General features: G+C 44.0%; 1 non-coding gene across 1 annotated transcript; it reads right to left on the reverse strand.

The window, feature by feature from the left end:
- Window positions 1-5,685: 5,685 nt before the first annotated feature.
- On the reverse strand, window positions 5,686-5,849 carry LOC113457756. The gene has a single exon (XR_003378257.1). It is a non-coding gene; the product is annotated as a U1 spliceosomal RNA (small nuclear RNA).
- Window positions 5,850-6,130: the final 281 nt, after the last annotated feature.

Below are 6,130 nucleotides of genomic sequence, written 5' to 3' on the forward strand. Positions count from 1 at the left end.
AATCTGGTCATAACGAAATGTCCCTAAAACTGCAACCATGATGTGCCAAATGCCATTTAGAACAACTGTATTTAAAAAAAAATTGTAAAGCTTGCTTTTGAAATAAGGGAGCGCCCCTTGTAAGTGCAAAGGCAAGGAAAGTTAAACGAGTAACACAATGGTAAGCTTTCACGTTCTCCTGCGCAAACACAGATCCTTTCCAAAGGTGTGCTCTCAACACGGTGCTTAAACAGCAACTTGCTGTTTGCTCTTAGAACTACCGAGTACCTTCTTCTTCATCAGGGACCTGCTAAGGGCTTCCCCTACCCTACCTGTCTTCTTCAACTAGCAGCTATCAGCCACTGAGGAAACGTTAGGTGGTCCTGAAGTGTGCTAAGTGAAGACAGGGCTCCGTTTCCAGTTTCCCCCAAGAGACTGTAAGATCCACAACTGAACACAGAAGCAAGGACGAAGCATGACAGCCCCAGGAGCCTCTCCTTGAGGAGCAGCACAGGGTAAGGGTGGCTGCTGAGTACCGGTTTTGGCCAGTGGTAGGAGGCAGTAGTGATGTCATGGGCTATAGACAGAGGCTATAGTGCTCAATGTGACAGCTGTTAGGGGCAAGAAAAAAGACCAGGGTGTGAGTGTGCACAGGAAAATCTTGTTGTTTGGTGCTGAAAATGAGGCATGGGAAATGGGAAAACAAACTGGAGAGACACATGCTAGACAGTGTGGATAGACTAGAAGCCCTGATCAGTCAGTAGAGTACAATGGAAGAACGAAATGTGCCTGTTACAAAGCCAATATTGACAGATGTCTGCTATTTACAGAAGACACGCCCGAACATATGGGAGGCAAAGGTGGAACACGAAAGGATGTTCGTAACATGGCAGACAGTTGCTGACCTACAGACGACGGGTGTGCTTCTAACAGAAGTGTCAAGACAAAGCGATGATTACCATAGCTGCATTAGGAAACTTGCCTTCATAATGGGAGGTTCCAACTCTCCTAATTATTGAAGCAGACAAAAAACGTGTAGGAAAATGACTTAGTTACAGTATCTATGGCTGCAGCAAACACCTTGACAGTAAAGCCAGCTGGGGAAAAAGGGGGTTAATTTGGCTTACACTTCCACACTGCAGTCCACCACTAAAGGAAACCAGGACAGGAACCAAACAGGGAAGGAACCTGGAGGCAGGAGCTGATGCAGAGGCCATGGAGGGGTGCTGCTTACTAGCTTGCTCAGTCCGCTTTCTTATAGATCCAAGACCACCAGTCCAGGGGAAGGCACTACCCCCGACAGGTTGGGCCCTCCCTCATCAGTCACCAATTACGAAAATGCCTTACAGCTGAAACTTAGGGAGGCGGTTTCTCAAAGTTCCCTCCTCTCAGAAGACTCCAGCTTGTGTCAATTTGACATAAAACTGTCCAGTCTAGTGAATATAAACCTAACTGCAAAGACAATAAATTTGACCTAATCGTCTGAATGGGATGGAACACGTACCCTGTGAAATCACTGCCCACCCCCAGTTTTTCCATGGTGTCCTCTGACAAATGACGTCACTAGGCATAGCTTACACTTGGAGAGGTGCAAACTCTAATGCTGGACTTTCCCACTTTGGAGGACACCGTAGTTTTAAATACTGCCCTGAATGAGTTCTTGCCTTGGCTTCCTTCCGCGATAGACTGCAAAGTAGATGTATAAACCAAATAATCCCTTCCTTTTCAAGTCGCTTTTGGTCTTAATCACAGCAATACAGAGCTAAGGAGGTCACTGGATAATTTCACCTCTTGATCTGAAATATTCTGCTCCCTACAGTCACAGCTCCAGTCAGTGAGTCTGTGACATCCGCAACAGGAGTTCTGTTCTTCCAGGGAACTTCGGTTGGCAAGGCCACCTTCCGTAACAAAGAGACCTGACTGAGCTTCCAGCGGCTTAGGGCTCAGTTTTCTGGTTTTCCCATGCCATCCCCTTGAAGGTAGATGCTCTGCCACAGGGAGTCAGCTTGGCTCCATACGCTTGCCTGGTGACCCAGGCTTCCTCACGTCTTGGCCCATGCTTTCCTAACATATTGTCATCTCCTGCACAGTTGACAGTCTCTTAGTCTGAGTCCCAAGTGGGACTATCAAGAACATCGCCCAAAGCCTATTTCATAAACAATAAACATTTAATCTGCAAGAGCATAGCCATATGGCTATACTTAAAGCCTAGTCTAAGACTAGAGACTCTGTCTTATATCCAGAAAGAAGGATGATAAACACATAGCTTTGCTGGATCACCAGAGCTTTTCCTACACAACTCCTTATTCTCCAGTCAAGACAAATGCTCACTCTTAATAAAGGTCAGGGTGTGTGTTTGGCAGATGTCTGGTGTGGCCGTGAATCGGTTAATGCTACCTATGCTGCTGTTGCTGTGTGAAAGTCATTTTTTCTGTCTGTATATCTGTTGTGTTGCTTTGAAAGAAAACAGCCCCCAAAAGGAGTGGCAGTATTAGGAGGTGTGGTCTTGTTGGAGGAAGTGTGTTACTGTGGAGGTGGGTTTTGAGGTCTCATATATGCTCAAGCCACGCCCACTGAGACAGACTACTTCCTGTTGCCTGCATGAGATATAGAACTCTCAGTTACCTCTCCAGCACCATGTCTGCCTCTGTGCCTCCATGTCCCACCATGGTGATAATGGACTAAACCTCTGAAACTGGAAGCCAGTCAGTTGGTATATCTTCACAGCAATAGAAGATTTAACTAAGACATTTCTCAATTCAAGAAACACCACTAGTCACCTGCTGTATATGGGTACAATGATGAGCGTTAGTTCTGCAGGCCCCGACACAATCTGATCAGCTCTTCAGTTAGCTTGCCATTCAGTAGAAGATAAAAACACTACAAGTTGATATCAGCATGTTGTGGTGTATTAAAGGAAGTTCACACTTGTTTGTTCATGTGTGTGCGTGCAGGTGGAGGCCCTTCTTCATTTAAACTATACGGGCTGGCTCTCTGCATTTGCAGCTAAGGGTCCCAAGTGATTCAGGGACAGACATGATGTTTTTAAGGAAGAATATGCTCTGGAGTTAATTATTTCAAACTCTTGAATTAAAGGGGAAATGAGACAGAGTGCTATGTAAAATGGAAAGGAATGGTTGTGCATAGTTAAATCAACTCTACGTAGGCCAAATGCACAGCGGCAGCTCTAAAAATCTGCTCCAAATGTGAAAACCCAACAGAAACTGTTCAGGAAGCAAAGAAATGCAAATTAGCCACTCAGCTTTTAAAAGTAGAGTTTAATTTTACGTGAAGTGTGGAGGCCTGCTATTCTTGTCTCTGTACTGGATTCTGTTTTTGTAGTGTCAAAAAATGATACAGCCCCACACACTGGTCTTCTAAAATGTTTCTATTGTGATGATGGTTGGGGTAAAACAGAAGTAAGAAAAGGAACATTTAAATTTGGAGTTTGTCAGCCTGAATTAGCTGAACCAATCATGCATTAAATTTAATAGTGTGCTACAATGGGGGAAAAATGGATCTGAATTTTAAAGTATTTATATATACATGTTTTAATTAATTTTCTTATAGGTATATATTCATGTTGAGTTTATCCAATCTGCCTCATTCCTCCTGCTTCTCTGCACTCTTCTGCGCACCTCCTAATAGTCTCCCCTTCTTGTAGACATTTCAGCCTTCACTTCCCACCACTGTAGACATCCGTGTTTTTATGTGAGTATGTAAAATCTATTGACAACCACAGACAAAGATAGCCAAGCACAAGTGGGAGCGGATAACCGCAAACGGGGAGACACGTGAGTTGAAACATTCCATCCTCCAGGTATTCATAACACTGAGAAACTGTGAACGGAGGCTCTGTAGGACCCTGGAAGTCTCAGGAAATCCCTGAAACATGCTAGCCTCCCAAGGCTTTTCCTGCAAGGTTATATAAACAGCAAAAGCTACTGAAGAGAGGAGACCTCGGCCCTGGAGAGCTGTCTTCAAGCTGTGTAGAGAGTTCCAGGGTTCCCTCGTGCTAGGGTGGGGTTTCAGTAATGTATCTGCATTTGAGCTGCCTGGTCTCTTGTAAGTAGCCTCAGGAAAACTCACTGGCTCATCAACTAGGACTTGGTTCCTTTGTCTTTTGTTTGCTCCCTATCTGGGGTGAGAGGCACTTGCGTGCATCTCCCCAGGAATCAAGCTAAGAAAGGCGTGACTCTGCAGTTAACACGGAGTTAGGTGTGCTGACACCTCGTGTCACTCTTTTCCTCGGCATGGCTTTGGCTGGCAGAGGCTTCCAAATGAATTTTGAGGATTGTTTTTCTATTTCCGTGGAGAATAGAGTTAGAATTTTGATGGGAATTACTGAAGGTGTAGATTGCTTTAAGCAGAGAGCCATTTTCACAATAGTTGTGGTTCTGGTCCCTAGGTATTGCCTGCCTCTACATCCGTAGTTGTCCTCTTCAGTTGCTTTCTTCAGGTATTTTAATGTTTCCATGCTAAAAGTTTTTCACTGCCTGGGTTACACTTATTTTTATTTTATTTTACTGAGGTAATCGAGAATGAGATTTTCCCTGTTTCTTCCTCAGCCTCCTTGTAACTAACATTTAGAAACGAGCCACATAATTGCATGTTAATTTTACATCTTACCACTTTGCTGACAATGCTTATCAGCTCTAAGTTTTGTTTTTCTGTTTTGTTTTGTTTTGTTTTGTTTTTCGAGACAGGGTTTCTCTGTGGCTTTGGAGCCTGTCCTGGAACTAGCTCTGTAGACCAGGCTGGTCTCGAACTCACAGAGATCCACCTGTCTCTGCCTCCCGAGTGCTGGGATTAAAGGCGTGCACCACCATTGCCCGGCTATTTTTTTTTTTTTTTTTTTTTTTTGTAGTGGAGGCTTTAAGGCTTCTTATGTAAAGAACGCTATCATCTACACATAAGAGCATTTGACTTCTCCCTTTCCTGTTTGTTTCCCTTTTATGTTTTTATCGTATCCTGTCAACTTAGCCAATACTTCTTGCATTGTACATTGAAGAAGACTGGAGAAAGTAGAGGCCCTTATCTTGCTCCTGATTATAATGGGAATGTTTAGCATTTTGTCCTGTTTATTATAAAGTTGGTGTAGGTTTTTAAATGCAAGTTTTATTAAGTTTAAACGCGATCCCTTCTTTTTAACTTTCTGTCTCTGTCTCTGCCCCTGTCTCCTCCCCCTTTTGTTTGTATGTGTCTGTTTCTATCTCTCTGTTTCTGACCTGCCTCTTTCTCCTCTGGTGTATATATGTGTGTGTGTCTCTGCTCTGCCTCTTCCTCCTCTCGTGTGTATGTATCTGTCTCTGTCTCACTGTCTCTGCCTCTCTCTGCCTTTATTACTGAGCCTGCATTTGCATGTGCATATACATATGTGTGTGTGAATGTGTGTGTGTTTGTGTGTGTGTAGAAGCATGTGCCTGTGTGTCCATATGTGGGGGCCTCAGGAAGGTACTGGATGCCTTTCTCTCTCACTCTGTCTTATTCCCTGAACCTGAAGTTTACCATTTGGTGGGGGTGGGGGAGGCGTGCTAGTGACCAGCAAGCTCTAGTGATCCACTTTTCTCTCCTTGCCAATGCTGTGGTTACAGGTATATGTGCAGTCATGCTTGGCTGTTTACGTGGGTTCTTGGAGCGGTCTTATCCACTGAGCCATCTCCCCGGCTTTAAATACGTTCCCTTTCCCCCAGATTTTCTTCTCTTAAGGGGAGAATACAATTGCAGTCCCCCACTACCTCAGATGATGTGCCCAAATGTCTCTTGTTTGGGGAAATCGCAGAGGTCAGCACACCTGGAGGGAAGTAGATAAGCCTCACCCTGGGAAAACCACCTTCTTGATCAAGGAATCTCTCCTGCCGTGCAAGTTTGCCTGTTCCAAGCTTCTTCTGAGCTTTTATATGATGTTGGACTCTGTCAAAAAGTCCTTTTTCTGCATCTATTGAGGTGATTGTGTAATTTTTCTGGGATATGTTTTCTAGGCAACAACTGAGAAAATAAATGTCAGATACTGAACCAAGGTGGCTACTGCTATATCTTTTAAAAAGTAATTTGTTTCTCTTTCCTCTTCTGCTTTTTCCTTCTTTGTTCAAGGCCAAATTTATATATTCTCCTTGGCTATCAGTTCTAGAATATCCAACAACTCTGTAAG

This window comes from Microtus ochrogaster, linkage group LG5 (assembly GCF_000317375.1).
Source record: "Microtus ochrogaster isolate Prairie Vole_2 linkage group LG5, MicOch1.0, whole genome shotgun sequence".
Classification (NCBI taxonomy): domain Eukaryota; kingdom Metazoa; phylum Chordata; class Mammalia; order Rodentia; family Cricetidae; genus Microtus; species Microtus ochrogaster.